A 16,228-nucleotide genomic window follows, 5' to 3' on the forward strand; every position below is an offset into this window, starting at 1 on the left:
AGCCCCTGCCAAGGCCTCACCACCCTTTCCATGGAGAAATTCCTCCTCCTGGCCAACCTGACCCTCCCCTGGCACAGCTGGAGGCCGTTCCCTCTCCTCCTGTCCCTGTCCTGCTGCTCAGGAGGAGACCTTGAGTGTGACCTGCACAATGTGAACCACAAGCACAGGAGCCTTTTCATGAGCCAAGTGGGCTCACACAGAGAAAGGAAGAAGATGAGGAGCATTTTTGGGCTCCAAGAGGAGCAGGGCAGGTGTCTCTGTCAGACAGCAGGACGTTGAAGCACCTTGCTGCTTTTCCAGTGGTGCTTGGATTTCTGAGGTGCTGTTTCTCTCTGCTTATAAAATGCTACTGTCTGGTTAATCTGAAAAGGGGTACTTAGGACTTTTTGTGTGCTGTGCTTGTAGTCACAACCTTTCCAGTTACATGAAATACAGAAACGACAGTTCTGAGTTAGTGAATTACAGTTTAAATCTGCAACTCTCAAAGAGTCATGTCTTGAAATGCAAATTTTCTATAAGAAGTTAAAAGCAGAAGTGAAATTATAGAAGGTCAGAGACAATGCAGTCTCTTGCAGTTTTTTCTACACATCATTTACTTTCCTTGATACATAGTCCACGCTTTCCAAATGAGTTTTCCCCACGCCAGGTTTTAAGGAGGGAAGTTTATTTTCTGATCATGAAATGAAGTTTGAAGTTCTGCTTACTAATGAGGTGAAACTTGTTTTACCTTTCCCTCCTGGTGAGTGCAGGTAGCCAGAGGCCTTGCTAAGTGCTAATGAACTCAGTTCTTAATTTCAGCAAATTATGAATTCAACAGTTTCAGAAGGCAATATGCTGAGGTAAGAGACTTTACTAAAATACAAGGAATTTAATTGTATTAGGTTCTCACCTCATTAAATATGTTGGAGAATTTGCCAGAAGTAAAAGCTGTTTTTCTGGCTTCATAGTTATTTAGTGGTTAGCTTGGTGTAAGGGTTTTAACATTTCAATTAGAACACAGATACGTTTTCGTACTTCTGTAGTAAAATGATGTAGTATATAATTAATCATGCCTGTTGGAAGTTTCTCTTTGCACTCTTAGGTTTATGGCAGGGCTGCGTAAAAAAAAGATAAAATATTATAGTCCCTAGCGTTAATTTTTATCTGAAATGCGTGTTCATATGAAGGAAGAGAGCATAAATACCTCAGTGCTACTGACAACTACAGCTTTTCTCTTTCAAAGAACCTTGGTTTTGTCTGAAGAAAGCAGGGACCAGACCACTGAGTGCCACATCCAGTTGTTTCTTGAACACCTCCTTGGGCAGCCCCTTCCAATACCTGAGCACCCTAAGACACACAATGAGAAGTTTGCCATAAGAAAATTTCTATGTGACTTAATAAAAATGCAGAAAATTCAGTGAGATATTACTCTGTCCTGCACAGAACAGTAGCATCAGTCACCTGGCTGAGGAAGGTAGAGCAGACTTACAGAATGTCACTGTTTTTCTTCCCATGATATTTCATTTCCCATGGGAAATGTTGCAACATCCGTGCCCCCATTCTTCTGTGTACGCTTTTTATAGCTGTTTAGTTTGTTTATAGATGAGGATTAAAGCTCTGCTGTAAATATGAAAACATTTTCAGGCTTTATGTGTAACCAGTTGAAGATGTGAACATGCACCTCTTGCTTTTCTAAGCCAGCTCAACAGTAGCTTCTGCAGTTGGACTTAGGGCTGTGAAATTCCTGAAATGCTGGCTTGGCCAGTGTGTCAGGCCTTGGAGCAGTCCTTGCCTTGGAGAGGCATGACCAGAGTAATTTTTTTTTTAACCTCTGTCTGGTGGAAGCTGAAAATACAAACACTGTGTATTTTCAAAGAGAAACATGGCATAGAGGGTCTGATGTTGTTTTCCTCTCGTGTTTTCTGTGTCCTTCTTCCCTCGGGAGAGAAATTCAAGGTACTAAATCCATCCACAGAATTTTCTGTCTCTGTCTTTGACAGTGTGTTCAAGCATTTGAGAAAATTCCTGTTCTTGCACAGTTGTTTTGGATGTATTGGGGGTTTATTTTGCCTGGTGGATTTGGCCCCTGTTTTCCTGGGATGAGAAATGAGATATATGGGCATGAGCTTTGTAGCAGAGCACAAACTGTGGTTGGTTCTTGGAAGATCTGGCAGCCATAAGCAGGAATCCTACTGCCTTCCAGGAGAGCCCAGACCTTGCAGGCTCATTAGTTTCTTGCCCATTTTCAAAGCTTAGTTCATGTTCCAGCTTCTTTTAATGAATCTTACCAAAACTGGGATAAGATTCCTGGGGTTTTGGGGTGTTTGCCCACTTTCCCCTGACTGGGAGCCTTTCTTTTTTTCTTAAAAATCTCCTGTGTGCACTACTGAAATGAATACTGTGCAGGGAATACTGGGAAGGGCAGAGATTTGGGAGCATTCCTATGGAATGCAAAACATTTATAGCAAAAGGGGATATTATCCAGGTTGCAAGACTTTAATCCTGAAATAGAGACTTTGATATCAGTGCAAGTGAAAGGATAATCCAATCCCAGGATTTCTGGGCTAATGTGGAGTCTGTGGATCCCTGTATCCACCCTGCTCTCAGCTGTGCTGATACAAAAGTTCTTTTGGCTTGATTTATATATGATATATTTGAAAAAATATCGGGATATTTTGGAAACCCAGGGTCTTGGAAACCTAGGAAATCCTGTCCTTGGTTTGGTTTCTTCTGCAATGTTGCCTCTGCAGCTCTGTCTCCTGGGACATTGGTCAATCAGATGGACAACCAAAGTTCATTGTATGGGAGGTTTCTATTGGAAAGCAGAACTGTGCTATTACAAATCTCTAAAATTAATACAGTGTTTTGAGAACCAGACCCACTGACCTTGTGAGGTATCACTGCTACACCAAGGAAGGTTAGAGAGTTCCTAATCTGAACCTTACTTTTTATCTCTGTTAGATATAATTTCCCTATAGACATACTGCCTTAGTTATAATGAGGTGCCTTGGAGAAGGGAGGAGAAGTTTGTAGAAGGGATAAAAGATAATCCTATTTTTTCTCCTTTTTTTTAATCTTCTGTCCTGCCTTTCTCACACGTTTGTCCTAAATATGCTTTATGTCAGGTAAAACAACACAGCTTCCAAAAGCAGTCTCCTGTCATTTGTTGTCTGGAAATTCCATGTCTCTTGTAATGGACAGTTACATATTTGATTTCCAGTAAATGAGAATTGCTATATGTGGCAAGGAGTGTAGAGCAGGATTTTAATACCTAAAGTACCCATTTGGCCTGTAAAATTCTTGCTGTTGTAGTAGCAGAGGAGGAATTTTTTAAGGTAGCAAGTGAGAGAAGTGCTGCCTTACAGTCTCTGAAAAGAAAGGCTTTTCTTTAGCAGGAAGGTAGGACCCTCTAAATAAAATCCTTGTCTGTAACAGACAATTCCAGGGAATGCTGGAACAAGCAACAGATCCTGCCAATCTGAGGGACTGTCCCACTAAGTCTGTGAGTATCTGCCATGTGGAAAATTAATCTTCTGTGAGCAGTCACCCCATGGAATAGAAAGTTTTATCTTAATTGAGATTGAGTTAAAGATCGTGGGGATGTTGAAAGGATGTGTGACCTGTCTGTTCAATTCCTGGCTTTCACCTCTGCCAGGTAACCTGAGGGACTTGTCTGTGAATCAAAGTGTGTTTTGATGAAGTGAGCATTTTTCCAAACTGCTAATGGGGATGAAAAACATCATGAATCTTGGTTAAGGCTAAACCAGTATTGTTCTCAGAAGTTATTTTGTGAAAAAGAACGATAATTACTCAATCCCATTGCTCAACCACACTGGACATTTGCTAAGCCTGTTATTCCTTCCTATAGGTTCTTGTAAGAATACTTTCCACCGTATTAAGCTGAAGATTTATGTTTTCATAGAATATCCTGAGCTGGAAGGACCTACAGGGATCATCAAGTCCGATCCCTGCCCAGGACAGCCCAGTAATCCCACCCTGTCCCTCAGAGCGTTGTCCAAACCCTCCTGGAGCTCTGGCAGCCTTGGGGCTGTGCCCACTGCCCTGGGGAGCCTGGGCAGTGCCAACCACCCTCTGGGGGAAGAACCTTTCCCTGAGATCCAACCTGACCCTGCCCTGGCACAGCTCCAGCCATTCCCTGGGTGCTGTCCCTGCTCACAGGGAGCAGAGATGGGTGCCTGAGACCCCCTCGCCCCCATTTTGAGGGGTGTTTCAGACAGGATCTTTTAATACCTGGACAACTTTTATGGAGGTCCTAACAAACCCCACCACTGGATTGTCAGAGATTTTCCAGCAGATCTGTTGAATGGGCTTCAGAGGTTGTAGCAGAAAGTAGGAATAGTCCCTGGCTGGGCTGCACCTTATAAATATACATATTGGCATCGTTTGCTCCAGTCTGGTTTCTTGGAGGAGGTCTTGGCAGTTGTAATTAATTCTGAAACCAACCCATCCCTGAATCCCACATTACACGGCTGAGAGTTTTCTCTGCTTTTTGTTGGAAGAATCCAATTTAGTTGTGATTGACCTTTGTTCCTTCCTTATAGCAAAAGTTATTTGAGGAGCAAGTTTTATCTGAAACTAATGTATTTAACGTGTTTAAGGAGAAATTTATAAGGAAGCTTTGAAAAGGCTGCATCAAAATTATGGATCTGAAACCATCTGAGGAATTTGGTGCATTCTGGTGTGGGTATTTTAAGGCTGTGACAGCATTTGATTCAATCTGTTTTTCTTAGCTGGTAAAACTGAACACCCATTTTTAGCACTGAGTCCCACTTGGATTGCTTTTAGGTTGTTTATTATTCCTTGTTTTTCATCTCACCTCTTTTCACATTTAAGAATGAGATGCTGGTGCCGTGCTGCCAGTATTGCCAAAGGTTACTCTATTATTATTTTTAAAAATAACCTTGTGTCACAAGTTTATATAGGGCTTTTTCATATAAATAAGAAATATTTGCTTCCCTGAAGGGATCAAATTATTTACGTATTTTCAATGTGTGTATGTGGCATTAAGTAGGCATGTGACACACCTTCCTAGAATGGAAGTGAAATGCCATTTAGAGGTGTGGTGCTGTGTCTGGAAAGTTGCTGAAGCTTTATTTCATCCATCTGACTGCTTCCAACTTGACCAGGAATCCAGAACTGAGGGGTGAGGTCATTTTCCTCTCCATCCCTTCCCTGTCAGCCTCGGGAAAGTTTTTTTTTTTGTTACTGTAACTAAATTTTGGATTTTTGGTTTTGCTCCAACCTGTAACACATTTTAGATAGTGAAGTTAAAGCTATATTTATACTTACTGTATGGAAACATTGTTGGTGTTCTTTATGTTGCCAAAGAGATATGTAAAAAAAAAAGAGGTACTGGTGATGTCCAGACTGTGCCTTATCCAATATTTGTCTCCCTGCAGAAGTGGGGGGCATTGTGCAGTTGTGCCAAAGACAGGCACAGCTTCTCACTAAAATAGGGAAGGATCAGTCTCTTTGGTTATTTTCTCATATGGAATTAGTGTTTCATAGTGACAGTGACAATAAAAATGCTCATAGAGTACCTTTAATGTATAAATTTAAAAAATACTCCCTTCAGGAAAACCAAAGCAAACCAACTTCCTCCTGCAAAGACAGGTGCCTGTGTTTTAATCCTAAAAGCACTGTACTAAAAGAAGCTGGTTTAAAATGTGAAACCAAATAATATTTACTGCTTTGTTTAAAGGCTCCTGTTTTACTGTTGTACAAAAAAGACAGCCTCCACACTGAGCATTCTGAACTGCTCATCATTCATTATTTTGGCAGACTGGAGATGGTTTGCCATTACTGTTCCAATTGCTCTTTTGTAAGAATGCAACTCTTGGCTTTTGCTTCTCTTTAAGGACTGTTGCAAACATATTTGGTGATTATCTCAGAACCAGGTTCCCCACCTCCTTTAAACTCCTTCTAGAGGTGCCTTTCTCAAGTGTCAAGGGGCAGAATTGTGCGAAAGCAGCACAGCGCCGTCATTTCCTTGGCACATCTGCCAGCAAATATGAGGTGATCTCCAGTTTCTTTTCAGGAATGCAAAATGAAGTTTCTTCCCTTCTGCCTTCCTTCTGGATTGCATGTGCAGTCATAGAATCACAGAATTATTAAGGTTGGGAAAGACCTCCAAGATCATCAAGTCCAGCCTTCAACCCAATCCCACCACGCCCACTAAACCATGCAGTGAGGTGCCACATATTCTCATTTTTGGAACTCTTCCAGGGATGGTGACTCCACAACTTCCCTGGGCAGCCCGTTCCAAGCCACTGCTTTTTCCTAATATCAAATGGATCAGAGGGCTGGAGCAGCTCTGCTGGGAGGAAAGGGGGAGAGTTGGGATTGTTCAACCTGGAGAGGAGAAGCTTTGGGGTGACTTAATTGTGGCCTTCCAGGGCCTGAAGGGGCCAAGAGGAAAGATGGAGAGAGACTATTTCCAAGGGCCTGGAGTGCCAGGGCAAGGGGGGAATGGCTTCCCACTGCCAGAGGGCAGGGTTGGATGGGATATTGGGAAGGAATTGTTCCCTGAGAGGGTGGGGAGCCCTGGCACAGGTTGCCCAGAGAAGCTGTGGCTGCCCCTGGATCCCTGGAAGTGTCCAAGGCCAGGTTGGACGGGGCTTGGAGCAACCTGGGCTAGTGGGAGGTGTCCCTGCCCATGGCATGAGATGAGCTTTGAGGTCCCTTCCAACCTAAACATGTTTTTTCTGCAGCAATGGTTGTGGAGTGTGGCTTAGAGTTAGACCTGTCTCAGTACTTATAAAGGCTGTCAAAAATGTGATTTTGTTTCTGGTTTTTAAGTGTACTCAGAGCTCCAAGTTCTTGCTGCCCATATTTCCTCGATATTTTACTGCAGGTGCAATTCCAGCCTTTACTTAATCTGCTGCCTGGTGGTCTCACCAAGGTGATAAATGGCAAGGAGATAAGTGTCAGGAGGCTCCAGAAATCATTTGTTTCTAAGCCTTTTTTTTTGTCTGAGTGCAGAGCATGTTTAGTGTTCGGATCCAAGACTCTTTTTTTTTTCCTCTGGGGAGAAGATAACTGTTGAGTTTACCATATATAATTCACAGCCACTGCTGCTAAAGGTCTGCCTGGCAAGTAACTGTGTGCAGTTAAAGGATGGCTCCTTACCTTCAGGCTTGGGTGATGGTCAGGAGACGTATTGGCTGTTCCTGGGGGCTGCAGGGGCAGCAGATGCTCCTGGCCTTTCCTCACACAGAAGCTGGTGAGATCATGAGCATGTGGCTGGGTTTCTGTCCTGACTGAAACCCTGCCGAGAGCACATCCCTCATCCCGACAGCAGCAATCCATTGCCCAGCCAGCCTGGGACAGAGGTCAAGGGACCCTTCAGATTAGAAAAGGTGGTGAAGAACAAGGGCTCACCCTGTGGAAAAACAACTGAGCAAAAAAATGTGTTAATGTTGACTAGTTACTGAGCTGGAACTGCACGAAGAGATGAGAGATTTCTGAGAGCCCTGCACGAGGTGTGTTTGGAAAAGAGAAGCTTCGGGGTGACATAATTGTGGCCTTCCAGTACCTGGAGAGCCTACAGGAAAGATGGAGAGAGGCTATTTCCAAGGGCCTGGAATGACAGGACAAGGGGGAATGGCTTCCCACTGCCAGAGGGCAGGGTTAGATGGGATGTTGGGAAGGAAATGTTTGTTCCCTGTGAGGGTGGGGAGGCCCTGGCACAGGTTGCCCAGAGAAGCTGTGGCTGCCCCTGGATCCCTGGAAGTGTCCAAGGCCAGGTTGGACGGGGCTTGGAGCAACCTGGGCTAGTGGGAGGTGTCCCTGCCCATGGCAGGGGGTGGAACTGGATGGGCTTTAAGGTCTCTTCCAACCCAAACCATTTTGTGATTCTATGACATCCATGTCATCACTTCAGGCTCATATTCTGCCTTCATTTCATGTAGAAATACAGAACATGTCAATTTTAGTCAAAGTTTGAATAAGTTTCTGCACAGGGAGGACAAATGAATCATTTCCCTAAATGTTTTATCTTTCTTGTGGCTAGAACCTTTAGGCAGAGATGCTATTTTTGAAACTAATAGCAAGTACTAAGCTTAGGAGATTTTAAAAACAGTCATGTTTCTATAAATCAGCCTTTTCTACATTCACTATATTTTTTTTAATCCCAGTACGTCCAGGAGAGGGTAAAATGTGAGAATTATTTTGGAGTGGAATAGGAAAGAGTGTCTTTCTAGTGACTTCCTGAAGATGAATAGTCCCTAAATAAGTAATAAAGCTGAAATAGCTGTAACTTGCTCTTAGGAGTTTGTTTATTGATAGTTTCTGCCACTTGAGCTTAGCTTTTGCTGTCCTCAAGTTGAAATGGGCATTGTCAATGGTTTTTCTTTTTTTGAGATTTCTTTTGGTGGGGGGTGGGGGGCTGGTTGGTGGTTTTTGATTGGTTCTTTAGAAGCTGCATGAGCATTATCCTGACAGGGTAGTTATTTCTTATTACAATATACTCCAAGGCAAGGGTTGAAATTACAGTCTAAGGGAGGTTATTATCATTTACTGCATCATCTAGAACTTTACTAAGGAAAATATTTGTTTATAAAGAATGCCATTTAGGTTTCTGTAACGCTGAACCAATGACAAATAATAATTGGGCTTTTGTGTGCAAAAATATTTTTCATGCCTTCAGTTTTATAATAATTGGGCTTTTGTGTGCAAAAATATTTTTCATGCCTTCAGTTTTTTTTTATGAAGCTTATCCCAATTTGTCTCCTTCTCCAGATACTAATAATAATCAGTGTTAAATACTTCCATGACACTGAATACAGCCATGGCTTCCAGTTTTGATCAACTACCCAACAGTGCCCTCTTCTTTAGTTAGTTGAGCAAAAAACGTGCCTGGGATGTATCTGTGTAAACTTTAGAGAAGCTGTGGCTGCCCCTGGATCCCTGGAAGTGTCCAAGGCCAGGTTGGACAGGGCTTGGAGCAACCTGGGCTAGTGGGAGGTGTCTCTGTCCATGGCAGGGGGTGGAATGGGATGGGCTTTAAGGTCCCTTCCAACTCAAAGCATTCTGCTTCTATGATTCAGGGCTGATGGCTTCTCCTTTGTGCATTCCTGGGAGTTGTGCTGCTGCAGCCATTCCCTGAGCATGGGGCTCCTCTTTGCTCTCAGATGGTGGCTGGGAGGGTGCTCAGGCTTGTGGTGCTGTTCTGGTGTGCACTGGCAAGGAGGATCTGCATTTGGACACGTCTCAGGTTAATCAGAAGCCTGTGGGGTGTCTGGATACTGGGGTTTATTTAGGAACCTAACGAGATTAGAGCTTTTACCCTCCTTGATTCTCTCTCACACTCAGCCCTGTGAGCCACCCTCAGCCCAGCACCATGCTATTATCACCTGACTTTCCTGCCCACCAGGCAGGTCACTGCTGGCTGGAAAGGCTGGACAGAAAATCCTCTTTGTTCCTGCAGTTGCTCCATTACCAGTCCTGAGCATCACCAGCCAAGGTCTCTAGGCATCCCCTGACATTTGTCTGCACAGATCTCCCCCCATTTCCAGGCTCTTCCTGCATTGCCAGCATCTTTCCCCACTTCTTCCCAGGCCCTAAACCCCTGGTTCCCCTCCCTAACCAGGCTATGTGCAAAGCACACACGACCAGCTTCCTATTTTGTGTTTTCCATCTCACCTCTCTTTATGAACGTGGCAACTGTGTTTAATCCTGCTGTTATGAGCATGTGATGCCCTTAGTGATACAGACAGCAGGGAAAGGCTTCTGTGGAGAGCTGAAGAGTTCAGTTTGACACGTTCATGCACAGTTCTGTGCTGACTGCCCTGTTTAACCCTGTTAAGGCCCCCAGGCTGCTGTGCCTACAAATGTTATGACAGCTGCAGGTTACTGTCCTGTGCTCACTGTTGCATGGCCCAGATGGAGCCCGTGCCACAAGTGCATAGCTGATGAGCTGGAGTGGGATGCTTCTCACACCAGTGGTTTTGCAGCCTGGGTGCAGTCCTGTAACAAATTGTACCTTCCAGAGTAATATGATTTCTTTGCATTAGTGGGTCAATTCCAGGCCTATTCCAGCTGGCTTAATGGACCATGGGAACACTTCTCCAAGTGCTTGGCTGACAGAAGGGGAAGATGGATGGTTGTGGCAGAAACCATCAACAGAGGCTTGGTGCAAGAGAAGCTCAGCCTGTCCCTGGTTTTTCTCTCCCTGCCCTTCTCAGCCCGTGCAGGAAGCTCTTTTTCAGGGCTGGAGCACTGGAGTGTGCTCTGGGCTGAGCATTAAAATCCAGGTGGCTTTTGGTATTTGTCATTAAATCTGAGGGTTTGGGACCCACTGCCTTCCCTTACCTGCTCCAGGTTTGTGGATCTGCTGTTGTTTGGGGGTGTTGATGGTTCAGTGCACAACACAGGGCCAGGGCTGACAGCAGGACATGGGAATGTACCTCTTTCTTCACCAAAAGGGTGGTCAGGCCTTGTCAGGGGCTGCCCAGGGAGGTTTGGAGTGCCCATCCCTGGAGGTGTCCCAGGAAGGCCTGGCCGTGGCACTCAGTGCTCTGGGCTGGGGGACAAGGTGGGCATCGGGCACAGGGGGGACTCCATGGGCTGGGAGGGCTTTTCCAACCCAATTCTGTGATTAAACAGTTATGAGACACTCTTTGGTACTCAGGTACCGTGGAGTGCCTATTGGTGATGGGACACAGGTGTCTGAACTTCATGGTGTGCCCCACAGTCCTGGTCCCTTGATGATGGAGCCAGGAGAGCCTTTCTGAGCATCCTCCTGTAGCTCCCTACATGCTCTTGACTTCTCTTCCAAAGGGAACAAGGTTGGGAAGAGAGCTGAATACAGTTGTGTGCAGGGTGTGCACCAGGGAGCCAGGAAGTGTCCTTGTCCCTCCCTTTCCCTCCCCATCTCTTACTACTTGGTAAAAGTTATATTTGGGAAGGATGGGAGCCTATGAAGCTGAAACAAAGGTCACGTTTGATGTGGTACTTGCTGAGGGAAGTATGTAAATCTGAGGCTGCCAAACAAAACTCTTTATGGTGAGAATTCAGCAGTGGTAGAGGATCAGTCTGTCTGTGCTTTGTGGAGGTTGCTGTATTTTATAAAAAGTTAAATATGGTTTCTCGACTCTTATTCCAGCTATCCAGAAATTATTTTACTGAGGGATGTGACCAATTTTGCTTGTGATCTCACAGAGAGCACAGACATGGCAAGGAATGATATAGTGACTATGGTGATGACACATAATAAGACTATTTGGTGTGAGTTTTGCTGAAGAGTATAATTTTAGGCACATTTCAGAGCAATCAGAATAGTTGCAATCTAAAGGTTGTGTGGAAAATACCAGAATTAACAGCCAAACAGTCAAATTCAGAAAGCTCTTTGGCACCACTAAATTCTGATCATTCAGAATGGAGATCATCACCTGCTGAAATGTTCAGTTAAAAGACACTTCCTGCCTTTACAGACACCATTGTTACAATGCACACACGTGCAAAAATACAGCTTTTTAGCCCACAGGACATGTGAAGATTTCAGGCTCTTTTTAGATGCAGATGGCAGATTACCAACCAATCCTACTGTGGGAAAAGGTGTCAGATATCTGTGTGCCCCTGAGAAGTGTTATCCAGGCCAGTGCAAAGGTGGAAGCAATTTACTGCTGGCTTTTGAACCTCGTGGTAAAGATAACTGGCTCCATCCCTCTTAACATTCCCCCAGTGGTGCAGAATCAGCAGTGGGAGGTGTAATGGGAGAGATTTCACAGAGAAGCTGTGACTGCCCCATCCCTGGAAGTGTCCAAGGCCAGGTTGGACAGTGGAAGGTGTCCCTGCCCATGACAGAGGGTGGAATGGGATGAGCTTTAAGGTCCCTTCCAACCCAAAGCATTCCGTGATTCCAGGTGTTTGGCACTCCTGGGAACAGCCTGGGACTGGGACCAGAGCAATCTTTGCTGCAGCAGAGATGTGTCCTTGGTCCCTCCTTGTTTCTGACAAGCTTGGGTTGTTCACTTCAGCAGACAAATGCCAGTTCTAGGGGGTTTTTTTAGCAATGGTGAAGGTGATGTGGAAATTTCAAGTTTCTTTGCTGTGTCTTTTGGAGATAAGAAAGCAACCCCACCGCAAACCCTAAGATACAGATTAATTGTCATGAGACCTGAAAAGGAACACAAAGGTTACTTATCTAAGTAAGTCCTTGATTCAGAACTTCCTTTAGTCCCCTCCTGAGGCCACAAAGGAAGGTGCAGTGCCACAGCAAGGATGGGAATGAAATCTCCACTCTCCCTATCCTAAAGTAAATGAATGTGCTGCTGCAGATGGCAGAGGGAGCACTTAGGATATAACACCCATGTCCAGTGGCTCTTTCTTATGGCCAGAAACAAAAAAAGAATAATGTGACAGAATTGCATTGAGCTGCAGGTCCCCTGCCTGCTGCTCACTGCGAGGTTTTTCCTCCAGAGTCCCTTAATAAAGAAATAAAAGCTCCCTGCAGTCAGCAGTCTCTCTGCAGCGGAGGGGTGAGCTTTCAGTTGCCAGAACAACAAGCAGATTTTTTTTTGCGTGTGACCAAGGCCCCTAGCAGAAAACTTGGAGGCCTGAAAGGTGAGGAAAGGGTTGTGAAGATATGTTTGAAGAAACTCAGTCACTAAAATCACCGTATATTTAACATAATTGTTCCTGAAGGCTGTGAAAACCCTGAATTATTTCACATCAAGTTTGCTCATTATGCAGGTTGTCGGTAGTGCCACGTTTAACTTGCTGGAAATTAAGTGCTGTGAGAAAAGATGCAATTTTCACAACCACATAATCTTGTTTTGTAGCACGGACATGTAAATACATCTATAAAAATGATACAATACCCTCAGATATTCCTTGATCCAGTGGAAACATCTACTGTGAACTCACTAGTGGTTTTTAGTGGAAAGGTCCCACAAGTACATGCTTTTAGAGCTAATGACTGATATTTGCAATATCTTAATTAAAAATACATAAAAGAAAACAGAAAATGGAACCTTGCTTTGCAGTCCTTGCTGATCTGAAAGCTTTTCTAAAGCTGATTGTGACACTTGTGAGTGTGAGCAAAGAGAACAAACATAAAGTTGTAAAGACACCCAACAACAGCAGCTGTCCAGATTGGAATCATTGAAGGAGGGACAGTGAAAAACCTCAGCTGGTTGGAAACACATTCCTTCGTAGCTATTAGGGTAAGAGTTGGATATATTTAATGTTTTTGCTGGCTGTAAAACACTTGCTATCCAAGGAGGCTTGTCCCTTGCAAAGACCCCACCTGACCTCTGTCCACCTCAAGTCCAGTGGCTCAGGGGGGGATTCTGCCCCTCTGCCCCTCAGGTGAGACCCCCCTGCAGAGCTGCTCCAGCCCTGGGAACAGCCCAGCAAGGACATGGAGCTGCTGGAGCCAGGCCAGAGGAGACCCCAGGAGGATCAGAGGGCTGGAGCAGCTCTGCTGGGAGGAAAGGCTGGGAGAGCTGGGATTGTTCAGCCTGGAGAGGAAAAGCTTTGGGTTGACCGAATTGTGGCCTTCCAGGGCCTGAATGGAGTCTGCAAGAAACAGGGAGAGAGACTATTTCCGATGACCTGGAGTGTCAAAACAAGAGGGAATGGCTTCCCACTGCCAGAGGGCAGGGTTAGGTGGGATATTGGGAAGGAATTGTTCCCTGGGAGGGTGGGGAGGCCCTGGCACAGGTTGCCCAGAGCAGCTGTGGCTGCCCCTGGATCCTGGAAGTGTCCAAGGCCAGATTGGACGGGGCTTGGAGCAACCTGGGCTAGTGGGAGGTGTCCCTGCCCATGGCAGGGGTGGGAATGGATAGTCTTTCAGGTCCCTTTCAACCTAGGCCATTCTGTGACTGTGATTCTATGACTTTTATAGTTGGAACAGCCACAGTTGTGTGGCAGGTAATTAAATATCAACAGGAAGGTTGCTTGAGGTTCACATGTGCCATAATTCCACACTATCTTGCCTATGCAGACGTTTGCCCTGCGAGATACCGACAATTTTACAGTGTTCCTTTCAACCTCTGTGAGTGAGTTATGGGTTCATTTCTTCAGGGGAGAATGAAGAACATTAATAGGACTTTGGAGAGCAGTTTGAGTTTCAGAATGATGTATCCTTATCTATTGAAGTTCTTCTGTACTGATCTTTGAAGCAGATATGAAACCTTTCAAATGGTGTTTTATAACCTACCCTTGGGAAAACAAATGTTTGTAAACATCACTCTCTTTTAAGGCCCCAAGAAGTAGCTACTACATGTATTATATACTATAGGCACTGCACTTACTTACAGATCCTCATGTCTTCCCCTTTTATCTTTTTTTTGTCACCCCAGCTCTTACACATTACTTTGCTTCAGATTTGTAATGACTCCCACACGCATTGGATGTAGAAAAAGTGTGTCCAAAAGGAAACCTGAGGATCTGGGGAGTAGGTAGGTGCTGATATTACTTGTATCCACTCATAGTCTACTGATGAGAATTAAATTGAGGTCAGCCCTGGGCACAGAGGTTTATTTGATATTGTTGGTGTTGAGAGTATGTACAATTAATGTCTGACCTCGGGGTGCTGCAGCCAAGCAGATCGTATTATCTTTGCAGGTTCAGCAGGGAAAGCTGCTCCTCTGTCCAGCACCTGAGGGAGAGAAAAACAGTTTTAAAGGATACTTCCAGCTGTGCCACCAGGGTGTGGGAGACTGCTGGGGTCTGACATTCATAAAATTACTGTGGTGTACCTTGAACTTGTTTGTTTTCTCCTTCAGCTCCCAGTTGATGAAATCTTTCCGCCCAGTAGCTGTAAATTTGGCCATAAGTGCTTATCTGTCTCATTCCCAGCCTCAGTGGGCTCATTCCTGCTTCACAGCCCTTTGTTATTGTGGGAAATGAAAGGAAAGGGGAGCTTTAGTAGCACCTCCTCTGCAGTGGTGTTGATTCCAGGACTATGGATAGCCAGGAGCTGTATCTCGTGTCAGATTTGTGCTGCTTTTACGGTGCAGGAGCCCTTTCCCCACCTGAGCACCCCTGCTGCACCTCTCTCAGTACAATGGTTTTGAGCATATGTGACCAGTACAATGATTTAATTTCTCTTTCTATCTTTTCCTGCTCCCTCCCGGGGTTCTGTCTGCCTTTCTCTCTGTCTCAACACGTGCTAGTTCACAGCCATCCTGGGATTGACTCATTGACTCAAATAGTTTCCTCACATAAAACACGTTCAGTGCACCAGTATCACCATCAAAATAAACAGTGAAATTGGTTCCAAGCCCAATCCTTACACTTACAAACTCTTTCACGTTGTTTTTTTTAGTCCTGGGTGCCTTTGTTGGTGAGTTACTCTTGTGGATTGTGAAAGATGAGGAGCACCACTGTAGAAAGGTGCCTCACATGTCTCTGAGTTTCATCCTGTATTTGCCAGTTGGAGGTTGTTGCCCCAGAGGAAATATTTTTAAATTTAAAATATGCGCTTTTTTTTTCTTCATACAGGAATTATTTAGGTGCAAATCACATTATTACTGTTATTAACAGTGCAGCATTGACCCTAGAGGATAGATGAAGCTTCTTCCCACACAAACTGTGTTAAATCCAGGGAGAAATGATTGGGAATGCCATAGGGTATGCACCCAAAGGTTATATTCTACAAATCCTGTTACTTAATAATCACTTGGTGTGCTTGCCTCCCACATATTGCTTGGAAAATGTACTCATAAATTCAGTCTGAAGGAAATAGGGTGTTTTGAGCTATTGAGTCTGTATTTTGGGTAGTAGGAGGCTGTTGGGTGTCATCAGGCTCACACTGCTGTAGAATAGTTTGGGATTCTTCATGTTTGGGTTGTTTTTTTTTTCCCAAGAAGTCACAGTATTTATCTCTCAGAATGTTAGACCTTTGTAAAGAACACATCTTGCCAACTGGTATAATTTGCATGGCAGTTTTCCCCATTTCAATGTTCACGCTGGTTTTGCAGGAATGTAATTTAAGTTGTAATTTGACACGGGCTTGTTTTTATCTCCCTGCTAAGATTTTGGTTTGGGGAGGTTTGCTCTCCATCTCCACTTGATGAACTAATACAATATTCAGAGTCTGTGTGGACCCTGTATTTCAATTTGGCTCATCATTTGGAGAAGTGTGGAAAATGTTCAGTGCTGTATAATCAAATAATTTAAATTCTGCTGGGCCTTTTGCCAAGGCGAGTGTTGGGAGTGCTGAGTTTAAAAAACAAACCCTGAGTTACATACAGTTTTTGGTAGGTTCCAGAAGAGTTTT

The 16,228-nt window shown here is 44.5% G+C and overlaps 2 protein-coding genes across 15 annotated transcripts in view; one reads left to right on the forward strand and one right to left on the reverse strand.

Moving 5' to 3' along the window:
* LOC127476606 (uncharacterized) overlaps window positions 1–16,228 on the reverse strand; it is a 623,146-nt gene that overhangs the window by 542,772 nt on the left and 64,146 nt on the right. The gene's annotated exons all lie outside the window — the stretch shown is intronic.
* The window catches only part of PCDH15 (protocadherin related 15), a 670,595-nt gene that overhangs the window by 236,866 nt on the left and 417,501 nt on the right, over window positions 1–16,228 (forward strand). The window contains exon 1 of one of the 14 annotated variants that reach the window (XM_051799602.1): window positions 14,388–14,405. The exons of the other annotated variants lie outside the window; for them this stretch is intronic. The gene's annotated coding sequence lies outside the window, so the exon portion shown is untranslated. Of the gene's footprint in view, window positions 1–14,387; window positions 14,406–16,228 lie in introns of those variants that run through there. 14 annotated transcript variants of the gene reach the window in all.

Source organism: Manacus candei, unplaced genomic scaffold (genome assembly GCF_025592945.1).
Source record: "Manacus candei isolate 608988 ecotype Guabito, Panama unplaced genomic scaffold, ASM2559294v1 h1tg000050l, whole genome shotgun sequence".
In the NCBI taxonomy this organism is placed as follows: domain Eukaryota; kingdom Metazoa; phylum Chordata; class Aves; order Passeriformes; family Pipridae; genus Manacus; species Manacus candei.